Here is a 13641-nt window from a genome sequence, read left to right on the forward strand (position 1 = left end):
TTTACTACTTCTGCCATGGGACATGAGGAAAATGCATTTTGTTGGTCACCAACACTCTTTCATGAGAAACTAGGAAATGGCTCTTAGAGTGCGAGTCATTTCAATATCCCTTACTGTCTGGTTCTCTTGATTATATCTTTTAATATAAATGGAGTCTTGAGAGTTGTGGCCAAGATATATGCAGTAGAAGACCTGGCAAACCAGTCCTGGTTGTATATTGTTACGAGTTTAATCCTCAAGTCTCTACTCAGCTCAAATGCCATTTCAGCTAGCAACAATTAAAGGGAGAGGAGTACACACTGTTATACAAAAGATAATATCAGATGATTAATACATGTGCTGGCCATTTTATTCCCTCATTGAAAATGTGCTGAATTATCCCTTCTGCCAGAAATTCTAAGTGCTTCAGCCCGAAGTGCATCTCATGTGAATCATTTTTGGCTTTGCCACTAGAGTTTCTCATAGAGGATTCTTAATAATACATATTGAAAAGGGCAGTTCATATTTCTCGGATAAGTAGAGCTTTGGATTCAGCAGTTTGTTTTTCTTTAACTGTGGGCTGTAGGTAATGCATGATTTAATAAAGTTACTTGAGCATTCCCTTCTGAGCACTGATCACACTAGAATAATACAAATGATTGATGTTGACTCCTTTATGGTAAGCCAAAAAAGCTGATCATGATATCATAAAAAAGAAATGGCATTTTATAGCAGCAATCAAAGTTGAATGAAGGCTAATGAATTAAAGGGGGAAGTTTTAGTACCTCTTTTAAGAAAAATTCCAAGTATTTTATTGGATGCATCTGTATAGATTCTAACGTATGGTTCTCTTTATAGAATAGATAYGATAGTTCTTGCTGTCACATTTAGTGTTCAGCAAAAACATTCTAAAAGCAAATAGCTGCAAAAGGTTTTACTAAATAACRAGCTCCAATTAGAATAATTAAATATTGCTTTATTTTATAGGTATGCAACTAATACGTAAATGAAAGAACATTAATATTTTCTATTGTGGACAGCATTTATTGAAAGATGTGCAGTTTCTCTTAGGTAATTTCATTATGTGCAAAGCCTTCTTGTGAAGCCTGTTGTTGCTCTCACTTGCCAAAATGTCTCTTTTTTTTTTTTTTTTTATCCTGTTCTGTTCTCCTTCTGTCCCCCCCCCCCCCCCCCAACCCCTTAAAAATCCATCCAGAAGGTAGAGGTTTATTATTAGGAACCGCTGATAGGTTAGAGTCATGCTTTGATCAAAGTCTAAAGCCATGATCATGTAGTCACTTAATCTAGCATAAGTTTAAGCTGCTGCCAACGGAGGTGGTTTCACCTTTCCTTTTCCATACTCATAGCTGTTTACTCTTGCCTTCTCCTTTATGCTCCCTCTAGTATTTATGAAGGTAACATGTAGGTTGGATCACACAGCTGGTCTGGGTGAAAAACTTAACCAATAAAAAGAAAATAGCTAGCTTGCTGGGTGCCCACATGAATTATAATGTGACTGGAACTGAGCAAACAGCTGGGTGGATTGCCTCTTTTACAGGGACAGAAGCTTTGATGCATTGAAGATGAAACCTAGGTATGCTGCTAGTTAGGGCATAGGGAAAAGGGCAGGGGAAGAGTGTGACGAAGAGAAATTGCCTCARGTGGTTTGGGGTTAGTTTGGAGTCCAAGAGCAAAGCTTTCTACCAAACAAAACTTGTGTCTTCTAAAACACACCGCTCATAGAGACACATTCCTCTCTTCCTTCCATGTTCCTTGACTTGGAAGTTGAAGCACACTGGCTGAGGATCATCTGTCATTGACAGGTTTACAGCACAGGGCCAGATGTTTTTCCTAGGCCGTGAAGATCCATTTTCTCTGCGACGTTAAGCACCAGGTAAGTTCAGAACCAATTGATTGAAGATCAACAGGTAGTTCATTTTGTTCTTTGAGTCAATTGTGAATGACAGTTGTTAATTTACTGCCACATCAGAGTACACTAAATTTCCATGTGCGTTGTTTTTTGGCTAACAATATGCAAATTTTTTTTCTAGTTTAGTAGTTTCTTTTTTGTTTCTTTGCTCCTGGAAAGCTTAGATTTCTAACAGTTAATTCAGCAAAGCTATACTGTGATACATAAGAGAGAAGAATCCTAGGCARAAACAATCAGGGAAGAATAAAACACGGATATCTCTGTTTATGTATTGTTGGCTTTAGAATCTTGGTGTTGGGTGTCTAATAACTTTCTACATAGTCTGTGTATGAACTATTAGAAGTTATCGTTTTAATATCTATTTTGATAAAAGATTTATTGTTCCCAGTGAAGGGATGTTGTCAGACACAACATTGACATAAATTTGAATGTAAATTCATTTCAGTGGAAGAAGAGTGGCAATATGCAATCGGATATATATTGTTTAGATACACATAAACACACATGCTTTGTATGAATACTTACTTGCTTTGTTACTGTTACAGTATTAATCATCTTGCACTTAGCTAGTTCTATCTTAGAGCTAGATATACTGCTAAGGAGAAAGTTCACTGAGGATATTTTGTGCAAAAGGCATGAAGTGAAATGAAGTATTAGACATTTATGGGAGAAACTGCTAAAGCTGTGGATAAGATGCATATCAGCAGAGGAGGAGAGCTAAAATTTAAAATGCCAAGAGAGAAGAGTAGACAAAAAAAGGAGAAAGTTAGGAAAAAACCCTGAAGAAATTGGTGCATGAAACAAAGGAAGGTATTAAAGGATATCAGGAGTGGGTGAATGTGTAAAATTGTCCAATTTCCAAGATACTTATGAATTGATGTGCCATTGTCAAAGAGATAAGCTTCCGTAGGTGTTCATGTTTCTAATAGTAATCTGCATCTTTAGCTGCATGAATGCTTACAAAAATGGCCCATATCCATTTAGAATCCTAAATGGATTCAAGGATCTTTGGTTTTCAGGCTGTTTTATGCTTTTGGAATTTTTACCCATTGTGATCAAACCTAAATGGAGATAAAACTAAAAACTGCATTTAGAAGGGATTGAAAGGGAATGGTTAATATGATGTAATGGAGCTTGAGAATAAATGAATCGGAATGAGAACCAAGAGCTTAAGTGAGCATTTAGCTGTGCAGGCAAAAAGGAAGAAAATTATCTTTAATGTGTGGAAGAAGCAGCAAAGAGATTTATGTATGGTCTGGATTAGGAAGACTAGATAAAGGTGAAACAAAAATGACGTTTTATTACAGGCTTGAGTGACAGGGAGGATGCTGGTAATGCAGCGCTTGGGTGGGAGGACTGAGAGTTCAATTTTGGCCATGTTAAGCCGATGACATGCCACCTTGGTGAGGTATTGGTGAGACAGCTGAGATAGATTAAGCAGAAGAGGAAAGACCAGGATTGGAGAGGTTAATCTATGATTTGTCAATAAAGTTGCTTATGAATTTTGTTTAGTAAACAGTTTTATTAAATATATGTTAGAATCACAAAATAAAAACAAAGACCTTGGAGGATAACTAGATATTTTTAATAAGGAGGTGCTTTTATTGCAGGTTTCGTGGCTTGAAGATAGATCTGCTACCAAAAGTGGTTCTTCTAGTATCTTCTATTACTATAACGGGGAGTTGATTTATGCTTGAATGGAGACAGTGATCCATTAAAATAAATTGCCCGAATGTTTGCCCAGCAGATCAGATTGACTTTCATATGTGAAATTTATTATTTTAGACTTAGAGTGATACTGACAGGTAGCATTAAATGGAAGAGCAATAAAACTGTATTGTCATTCCTGCACTGTTTTGTCACTTCCCCCCTTCCCATATTTTATTGTGAATATGCTGTGTCAMACTTAGCATAAAATTTAGTTTATCCTATTCCAGATGTTCAGAGATCTCTACTTTCTGTATAATATATTCTGTATTATGGAAAACTAAAACAGATGCTTTGCCAAGTACCAAGTAAATAAACTGCTTAAAGAATGTGATGATGTAGTTGGCTTGATTTATATGTAAATGTGAGCAATGCTATCTTAGATTAGTGCAGCAAATTGCTAAAAGTGGAGTCTCATAAATACCAGCTTCTGAAGACTGGAGTCTGAATATTTAAAAGGGGAAAGTTTTTGCAGGGAATTTGGTTTCTTGAATGCCAAATTTACCCATTTGGAAAATAGGGACTGTCAGTCTTTAAACTGCTTGTCAGGAGCTTTGGATTTTCTTATTTTTCACAGTAATCAAACCTGCTATAATTTTTATTCATGTGCTCCATTATTATTTGTCTAAATCTTCCTTCACGGCAATGTAGTGCAACATGTGTTGCTTTGAAGAATGTCAGCAGCTTGTTAATCATCAATTGTTTTATATTTGCTTGTGTTTTATCTGTGAGAATATTTTTAACCAGATTATACTGGAAAGATCTGTGTTCAATAGGCATACTTAAGAGGAGAATTTTTTCCAGTGTACAGATAAAGGTACTGTCTTCCAAAACATATTTGAGAGTGTGTCCCAATGTATATCATCTTTGGTCCACTGCAAAGCATAGCAGCATATTTTAACATGCTCTTTCTCCCTGACTTCAGTTTAACTTTTCTTATTTCATCAATGCCAATTTCAGACAAGAATTAAAAAAGCTGGGAGATGAAGTGTTTGTTTTAYGAAAACGAGATTTTGATTCGTCATCTGCCAGTACTTCAGTTCATGGCTCTTAATCTATTTCAGTGCTCTGTGTAAGCAGTTCTGTTGTGAACCTAGGAGATACAGTAAAGTTTGACTAAGTGTTAGGATGTTGGTGTCTGTGAAGGATACTGGTGAAATAATGCAGCAGGGGGACATAAAAGAGATGGGAACAGTATAAGGAAATTAATTAAAGTATTTTGTTTCAGATACAGAAATCCTTGAATTGTTCTGTGGTTATGCAAAAGAAGCTTTATCAGTATTAATTATTCATTTATTAATTATCATACATTGTGTTAGAAATTTCAAACTGAGTAGGTGCTTGCTGTGCAAGATACAGCCTTATCATACTGTAAGTATATACAACAGTTTAAGGTATTCTCTAAACTCATGCATTGTATGTGAGAAAACTGAGAAGAAATCTATGAACCTTTTTCCACTTTTGTATTTCTCTCCAAACATAAAAAAGTCATTTTCTATCTGCAGAGAAGATACTTAGGGTTCAGCTTTGGGTCACAGGTTTTGAGCAACACCTCTCTGTGGTTCTTTGTGCTAATGAAAATTAAGTTTGGCCCTGATAGGAAAACTTGTTGTCTGTGGAGTTTTCTATGCAGAGACCAATGATAATTTCCATAGTATTGTGCATACTCATTTCCCTGGGAAAAAAATGAGTACCTGTTACTTTTCTCCAGTTAAAAAGTTGATGAATATTTTGTACTCTATAGACCAAGCTCTTTGTGATACTTGACAAATTTACTTTTTGTTTGCCAATACATACAAGAGATCTCCAAGCTAGATTCTAACCAAAACAAATTAAGTATCCATTTTTCAGGAAATGAATGGAAAATGGATTGTGGTATGGGTTGGCACAGATAAGAGCTAAGCTTTTCCTTCTCACTAACAGTAAAAGARCTGGGAGAGAATAGCTCTGAATCTGTTAAATGTGTGCAAGGACTGTGACTTTGAGGCATGTTATGAAACTCTTCATTAATAGTGACTAGTTCATCTGACCGTATGGTGGCTTCTTGAAGTGTGAGTAAGTTTACGTTCTAGTCATATGAGCCTAGCATCTAATCCAGTTCTTTCTTCTCATTGGTCATAGAACCAGAGGGCTTCAAAAAACCTGTGTGGCCCAGGTTTCCAGATTTATTGGAAAGAAAAAGAAAAAAAAATCAAAGTAATGGAAATATTAGAACAAAATCAGTATTTAAAGAAAGGAACTACTGTAGACAGCATTAATTATGAGGTTAAATTATTTTGAGTCCCTTTCTTGTAGTCTTCCTTTCACCAAGTTAAGATACATTAATGTTGCCTTTTTTGGATTCTTAGAAAAGCAGTAATGCCTTCAGGAAATGGCAGTAGAGCATAGTAGCACAAGCCAGTTCATGTATAGCTTTTCCTAACATCTAATTAACATAATTCATTTCTGTCTCCAGTTCAGAGAGAAAGTATATGATATTGTTGTCTTCCTGCACTGATGTCATCTTATTTCTGCATAAGCATAATTTTCTCAGAAGCATAAGGCTTATTAGAAAATGAATGCTCCTTTATTTCAGGTATTTCCATAGAGACAGCTGGTATTTCCATAGAGACAGCTGCTTCAGTGGAAAGAAATAGAAACTTCTCTAAAATCAAAGACAGAAATGTTTCTCAGAAATTGATCTTAGCCTTTTTAAAATAAGACAGTCACAAATCTGGCATGTTAGTCACTCCTCTAGTAGTCACAGATTGAGAGAAATGTTTAAATGAAAGGCTAAAATTGAAATGGTTAGTAGGTCATAAATATGATTCCTGTGGATTTGRCCTTTTTTCTACCCATTCCTAATTATTTATGAATTTCAGGTTAGTTTCTTCATAGTGATTTAATACTAGTAAATCAATTGTTTACATCTGTAAAGCTCCAGCTGTCGGTTTCAGTCCATCTCAAGAATATTTAAGCTTCGGTCTTTCAAGGTTTAAGAGCTAGCAGTTTAGTTATTTGGTCCACGTCTTCAAATTTCTGCTGATGTGACTGAATTCAGTGATTCAAGATGTTTTATTTTCCTGCCCACCTGAGAGTGATTATACAGCAGTTCCTCTATTAGGAAAGGTCACACCAGTTATGGCAGGCACATCCATAACTTTTAAAATATGTTATAGCTAGTGTCCATGATAGTTACAGGGACCGCGGTACATGTGTGAGCATCTGATTATGCATCTGAAAGATATAAAATGAATGAGGATCCACACTGTAAACTTGGGACCTGTCAAAACACTAGCCAGTTAATCTGAATTTTTAGTATATTAGATAGTCTGACAGAAAGCAATACTATTTCTTTTTTTGGAGCTGTATGTTTTCTTTTAGAAATGTTCCCTGCGTTGATGGGAAAAATTGTGATTAAGAGCTGTCTTCTGGGCTTTTGTTTGCTAGGCTGTCTGGGGAGCTGAAATGTCAGAATTTGTGAAACATGCTTGTTTTGTTGTTGTTTACATTTTCAGGTTTTCTATAAGAATTCAGTTCCTCAGATTAGACATCCTTTCTGAGACACGCAGCCTCCATTGGATAGATTCTTTCCCATATTCCTGCTTAGGACATTTTTAAGAGCTTAAGAACCTTCTATCTTCCTTTTCCTACAATAATATTTAGAAACAAAACTTAAAATGTGTACTCTAATTTACTTTCTATACTAGTGTATGCTGACACCTTCTCTGTTTCTAAAAGATGGAAATAATGGTCTGGGAGCATCATTACAAAGTAAAATTTCTAGGCTATTCAGTCTTATCAACCTGAGTTCTCTGCTATGTTAGCTCTTTAACCAGATACCTTCCAGACATTAATTTATATTGTACAACTGATTAGATGTTTTAAACTCTACTGTAAGGGATTTTGTCTTAAAAGGAGAATACAAGGAAGAGGAGAGAAAGAAGAGGGATGATTTTCTTTTAAGTAGTTATCTGCATTTTCAAATTTATCTTTACATGATGAAGAAAATTTTTTTTACATGTCCTGCTCTTGAAGAAGTTTGGGGTTTTAAAACAGATTTTATTTGAGATTTAAATTCTAGAGAAATATTAAAAATGAGATTTCAAGTGTTACCTCAGATTCTCTTTTCTCTCATACTTGCTGTATAGGAACAGGGAGCCAGTCACTGTCGGGGAGGAACTTGCTAATGATATCTTAGTTTTTCCTAGGTTGTTGAGACCTCACAGAAAAAATAAATTCCTTTCATAAAGTATAATGGAGAGAGATTATCAGGGGTAATAGAATAGCCCTTCTTGTGTGTAGGCACCTCTCCCTTCCCCCCCCCCCCAAGTGTTTTTGGCTATTTTCCTCATAGGAGGTCAAAGCAGGAGTAGCAGGACCAAAAGGACCTGGATTCTGAAAGATTTATGTCCTGCATCCACTAAACTTTCACAGAATCACAGAATAGTTGAGGTTGGAAGGGACCTCTGGAGATCATCTAGTCCAACCCCCCTGCTCAAGCAGGGTCACCTAGAGCATGTTGCACAGGATCGTGTCCAGGCGGGTTTTGAATATCTCCAGAGAAGGAGACTCCACAACCTTCACTCTGGGCAACCTGTTCCAGTGCTCTGTCACCCTCACAGTGAAGAAGTTTTTCCTCATGTTCAGATGGAACTGCCTGTGTTTCAGTTTGTGCCTCTTGCCCTATCGTGGGATTACTCTGCAGTAATCCCAGATCTCGTTTTTAGTTCTCCCCCGTGTCATTAAGAGCTACCATTACAATGCCCCACATCTCGCTCCCATTTAGCTGGTATGGAGTTAGTTGTGCATGGACTGATGACCCAGGCAGAAGGATAACGTTTATGTCTTCTCTTCGTTTCTCTTGGGGGCAGGGTGGAAACAAGGGATGTATTATAATCTTTCCTTTGACTCAGACTACGTTCCCAGGAGCTATAGAATTGCGGTGACTTTACATCTTTGTGTTTCTCTTTACTTCAAACCGTACTCCTGATGTAAAAGCTAGCGCGAACAGGCAGATGGTGAGATGGCAAAATTTTGTTTACTTACAAAACATAGCAAAAAGCTACTAGCTTTTGGTCTCAGGCTAGGAGGCAATAGGACTCCTCTCACTTAGAGGGAGAAGCTCACATCTTCCATAGGGTATGGATGGGACGGGGCGTTCTTAAAGTGCAGCCAGTCCCCAGCGTCCCTGTGGAATGACACCGCTGCCACTGCTAGCTGCCCAGCGCTGCAGCTAAATGCCATGGAGTAGTCCAAGGAAGCAGTTGAAAGGGTTGCTGTTAACAACTGTAATGCCTCTATCAGATCAGTCTCAGTTTCAAAGGGATTCTGCCACTCTTCCACTATCTTCATGAAAGATGGACTCTTCTTCCTTTCCCCCAAGGAGTTAGCATTTCACACAGATCTAACCAAGAAGCAGACAGTGTTGAAAGTACTTAAATTATTTAAACTTTACCTTTACTGGAGGGTGGAATGCAGTCTAGGGGAGAGCTAAATTTTCTTTGAAAACTCTGTGGAAATTTCTGTGGTTGAGTGTGCTCGTTGGTGGAGCAAGAGCTGCAAACCCTTTCTTATTCCCCGGTTCTTAAGGGCAGAAAAACCAGTCTGTTTTTCTTCTCCTCAAAGCTAAGTGTCCAGAGGAAAAAAGAAATCCATCAGGCTTTTTTGCCTCTAGAGACAGCAGTTCACAGTCCCCAAATGCTTATTGGTTCATAGCTTCTGAGTGGAGAGCATCCCCTGTTTTGCTTTGAGCACTGGGACTTTTGTATTTTTCCCCTTTTTATTTCATGCAGTTTTAAATTTACAAGGAGCCATTTCCCGCCTCTTTCTGTCATGATAGATTTAAGCCTGAGAAGCATAGAGCCAGCAGAACACGAAGCTTTCCCCATGCACTGAAGTGGAGTTTGGTCTTTTCTTTGCATTGAGTGACCAGTAGTCTTTTTTCAGGCTTTTTGCATTCTATTGCACTTTACTGAACATTAGACCTTCCACACAGTCTTCACCTATGTGTTCATTTCAGGACAGTTTCAGTCACTGTACTCTGCACTAATATCCAGCACTTGTGCTTGCTACTGCTGGGTAGAAACTTCTTCTCTTCATTTGATGTTTAATATTGCGGACTTTGAACCAAACGGAAGTAGACTAGACATATAAACAAGTAGACCTGTGCTTCTTCCCAAGAAAGAAGTTTCAGTATATCTTTCCCTTTTACGCCTAATAAATTGAAATACCACTCTGGTATGGTAATCCCATGCTCAGGGTATTTATTTACTTTGCTAAAGTAATTGTAGCTGGAAAGATAATTTATCTGACAGTTTTATTTCCATATTTAAAGACCCTTTCACAGCAGTGGTTAGACCAAAGTTGTGACCTGAGGTCAAGCTTTAATTTGCACATGTGCAAAATGCCAGCACTTTTTTTTGCCTGCCCCATTGAATATGCTAGCGTGACTGCTACAGTCTAAATGCTAGCAGAGTGTCAGCTCTTCCAGGCAAACTTTAGTTACTTTTTATGTGTAGGATGAATAATGATCTATGTAGAAATRTTGTTATTTAATAGTTGTGAATCCAAAAGGAACAGGTTTAAAACTTCCCTTCTGTTTATTCTTGACTGTGTGATCACTACTGTTTCACTCCAGAGGAAAGTCAACCAGTTTAATTTAAGTCTTTGTCCCCATGTTGTGCTGAACAGCATTGACTCACCTCTGCTATGTATATGTTAACTCTTTTGTGTTCTTATTTTTAAGCTTTCTGAGTGGGATTTACAGAAGTGCCTGGATCTGTCCTTTCATTTGCAAAATTCCAATTAATTTGCTCCAATCTAGGAGCAGAGTTAGATCAGCAACATTTGCTTTTGAGATTACCATCTCAGATCTGTTGCATTTTTCACAAGGCAAACGCGTATTTCATAATGCCTAAGGAATACATAACTTGGTCAATTTAATACTGTTGAAGCATTATCAGTGATCTTCTGCTTCCTGTCTGTGATTCTGAACTCCACATCATTATGTTGATATTTCATGCTCTCCACTCCATTAACATTTAGGCTGTGTAGTGAGGGCCAACACTTCTCCAAGGAAAAGGAATTCAGCAAGATTACAGAATTGCCTTTTACAATGTAAATTTTCAAAGGATTCACTGAAACTTGAGATGCTGTGGGTTTTTTAATTGAAGAAAATAATTCAAAAGTAAAGTTACTGTGTGTTTTTAAAAGGGGTTGCTTCTCAAATTATCAGTTAATTTTCTCAAGAAACTTGAGCGAGTTCTTGAACATTGGCTACATTTTAGAAGTTCTTTCTAGTTTAACCGTTAAGACTGCTTCCAGGAATTTTTAGAATTTTTAACTACAGCTGTGTAGATCAGAATGTTTTTTTCAAGTGTGCAACAAGATTGCAAGACAAATTGTGTTTAAACTGGTTTCTTAAAATGCAGCATTGTATATCAATACTAGATAAAGTTAAACTGAGAAGTATACAAGTGCTTTTTGGAAAAAATGGGTCATTTTAAGGACTCAAATACTTACTATAATGGATTTTGGARTGTAATTGTTTTGTATACTTGGTCTTACTTTATTTGGAAAAAAAAATTAACTTCAGTGGTTAAATATTGATTCTGTGTTTACTATTTTAACATTTTATGAATATTTTGTTTTTTCTGGGGACTTCCTATGCAGTTTATCAGCAGAAGAAGTGAAGTAATTCACAAACCAACTGCCTCTTCCTCTGATAGCTTTAGGGGACCTTGTCATTCCCTGTAGCCTTTGCTCAGGCCCAACTGTGTGGCTCTGAAATCTCTTGGCTGGTAATTAGGTATTTATCAGATTGTTTCTGAAAAGGGATGAGACAGTTATCTGACACAATTATCTTTGAAAATTGAATCCTTCTTTTCTGGTCCTGCTGAGGACATTCAAAGGTACTGTGAATGTTTAAAGCTAAATGCCTTTGAAAAACCCTTGCTTTTTTAGGTCAGATATAACAGAGGAGTTGAAATGCAGTCAAAAGAATTTTTTCTTTTTTTCTAACCTTTCAGACACAAAATTTTCTTTCTGTAATCCTGTAGTGATCCAATGTTGTTTTTTATCCATGTGACTCTCTTTGGAAGTACTGTTGACAACTACCACTTTACTTCTTCACGTGACCACTGCTTGAACATCCTTGATCATGCTTGAACAYTGACAATATTTCTTAGGAATAATTTTTAAAATGCATATTCCCTGCAAGAGGTTGTTTATTAATTGACTAAAAATATATAAATGATTTTGTCCCAGCTTTAATTTCCTGTATAAAGAAAAGATATGACTACTGATGTATTGAAAGTACCTCAGGGCATTACTAATGATATTTTTGTCTGAGTTTTTGTACCCATAGCTTCAAAAGAGGTAAAGGGGCCTGATGTTCAGAAAGTGATGAGTATTTAGTAGAAAAAGCAATTTGAAAACACARTGTTTAAAATTGGAAATTTTGCAACAGATGCAGTACCCAGCCTTTTCAAATGCTGCTTTGAAAGTCTTGACAGTCACATATAATTCATAGAATCTGAACAAAAAGATGGGGATTGTTGATTTAATATGCCCTTGGGGCAGAAAAGAGATAAGTCAATAATATAAGATTCTAGAAAGTTCTTAGTTTATTTAGATCACTTCTTGGCTGTAATTTCAAAAAACTTTATATTCAGCCTGCCCATAAGAGCTGTTCATTAAAAAACACAGGGCTGATTCCACCGTTACTGCATTTGTCATCAGTTTAGATTTGAGCAGAAGCATATGGAGCTCTGTATTCTTACTATTTTGAAGAGGTAGCATTGCTTTTAACAGGTTTGCACTTCTTTGAAAGAACCTTAATTCTTGTGTCTCTTTACTTAGGTACAAAAGGAGTTTATCCAATGAGAGGACTAGAGTATTACTTTATTTCTTTTCTCCCAACATTCACAATCAGGACTATTCCTAAAGGGAACTTTTATTTATTAATTGTAGTTATGTTTTTCCAAATTTGAGAAACAGAGAAAAATGCCACTGGTTTTATGTATGATAATACACGTTGCTTTCTTATGTTGAGTAGGCATAGCCTAGTATCTGATGCTAAAGGAGTCTTGAAATTCTGGTTCAAGTGAAAGAAATTCAGTTTTGTTCCATGGTTGTTGAATCACAACCAAAAAAAAGCATTTAAAAGATAGGAAACTTGTAGATAACCCATGAGTTGTTTTATAATTTTTATTCTCAAGACCATGTGCAAGTTCTTCACAGGCATTGCCTCCTTCAGTGATCTAGTCATGAACTGRTAATTGTTTTTGTTATTGTTGTTGTTTTTTTAATATGTCTAGCTTTATATATGGTACAACATCTGAGTCCTGTTCAGAATTCAGTGTGGTCACAATTGGAAAGAACAACCAAAATTCTAGGTTTGAAGCAAAAGTAAATTTTACTAGATCAGAAAAGTCTCTTAGATTCTCCTTTCTCTTTCAAAGACATGTATGCATGCACACACATGCTGTCTCCTGCACTGTAAAGCTTTTGGCTAGGACCTTTCACTCTCATTCTCTTAAGTAACTTCTTGACGGTGTGATACAAATATTTTCACTTCTCCCCTTTTCTCCCACAGACTTTTGCTATATAAGGAGTTTCAACAAAAAAGACTAATTAACAAAATGAAATCACCTTCTGGATTTGAGGAAAGTTCTGTCCAGTGAATTCACTGGTGACTCTTACCAACTACCTTTGGCCTCCGATTACTCCCCTGTGGGTGACTGAATAGAAAAGGAACAAAAACTGCAATATGGCAGATCTGTGCAAAAAGTAGTTTGCAAGTTGGAATTGACCGTTGCATTTCAGGGGAACAATCAGTCTGAATACAACAAGTACTGTGATGGCAGGCAAAGGCTTACAACACTGCATAGTATATTTTAGCATTATTCTGTGCACATTCTGGTTGCCTGTGGAATCATAAGGTTATTCTTTAAAAAGAGGAAAAAGAAAAAATATCGTCACAAGCCTCCTCAGCTGTTCATTTCAAGCATGCATAGGGGCTGTCTGTAGGACAGGGGATTTTT

Source organism: Apteryx rowi, unplaced genomic scaffold (genome assembly GCF_003343035.1).
Source record: "Apteryx rowi isolate R43461 unplaced genomic scaffold, aptRow1 scaffold_42, whole genome shotgun sequence".
Classification (NCBI taxonomy): domain Eukaryota; kingdom Metazoa; phylum Chordata; class Aves; order Apterygiformes; family Apterygidae; genus Apteryx; species Apteryx rowi.